This window comes from Austrofundulus limnaeus, unplaced genomic scaffold (genome assembly GCF_001266775.1).
Source record: "Austrofundulus limnaeus strain Quisiro unplaced genomic scaffold, Austrofundulus_limnaeus-1.0 Scaffold2848, whole genome shotgun sequence".
NCBI classification, from domain to species: Eukaryota; Metazoa; Chordata; class Actinopteri; order Cyprinodontiformes; family Rivulidae; genus Austrofundulus; species Austrofundulus limnaeus.
Window position 1 is genome coordinate 6,326 of NW_013955250.1, and position 1,247 is coordinate 7,572.

Here is a 1,247-nt window from a genome sequence, read left to right on the forward strand (position 1 = left end):
AACGTCAGGCGAAGGCTGGACCGTCTCACTTCACAGCAGTTTTGAGCAGCCTACCCAGCCCAGTAAGGATGTGGCCTACGTGGCCCAGCTAGGCTGGGTTCTCATGAATTGAGACACAGCCTGTGTGTTTACATCCATCGCTGCCATGTTTGTAATGACTTATCATGAGAACAAACGTATTCACGTGACTTTAAGAACATTTATTACTTAAAGGAAACACTGCAGTTGTGAAACTGTGTTTTTTCAACATTAACAGAATATTAATAAAGTTTTGTGCACATTTGTAATGAAAACACAACTAGTGATTCATCACAGATTCGATGTGAGATTTGCATTTTGGTGATGTCATATCCACAATAGTTCCTTGACTGCTGCTTCTATACCCACTTTTAAACTCTGCCCTCTTTCTTATCAACCTTTTACACCTCCCTCTACTTTTCTAAGGATTTGCCTCAGAGCAAGCTAAGACCTGACAATTAGTTTCAGCTGGACTGATAGTCAGATAGAGCAACATAAAGAACAGCTGGTAAAAAGAATAAAGAGAACAAAAAAGGACTAAAATGCTTTGTTAAAGGCGGGAGAAGGCAATCACAGTATGGGTCTTAATGAAGAGCTCAATATGAACATGATGAATTTATGGCGTGAACAGAGCCAAACATATGAGCATGCAAGAGTAACTGAGGAGGGAAAAGATGGGAAGTGGGAGGGAGGCAGTTTCTATGGTAACCTATAGTTGTGTGAGTGCAGGATGAGGTAAGAGGGAAGAGAAAGGTGAAGGGAGACACAGTGATRTAGAGTTGTGTCATGGTTTAATTGCTGCTCTCCAGTTTAATCTCCAGCAGGCCCAGTGAATCCTAAAAAGCCTCCTGTTCTCAARTAGAACGAGACACTCCCATAAAAGTCTCCTGTTGGTGTAGAACTGCAGGCTAAGGATGGAGTTTATAAACCTTACAACCCAAGACAAAAAGCTCCCTGAGGTGTGTAGTTTTTATGACATCATGTAAAGAGTAGGGCAAAGCTGAATATTTGAGATGTGGTAAAGAGAAACTGTGCACATAAAATCTATTGGGTTTCAGGGAGTATCTGTACTACAAAACAAAGTTATATAAAAAGCCTTTCTGCAGTTTCAAGGGGAGATGCATAAAAACCAGAATTTCAAGGTTCTTTTTAAACTGTTACAAACCAGATCAAATCTTTTTCCCACAGCTTTCCCAGGAAGACTTGGCAGCAGAGACAAACATCATATA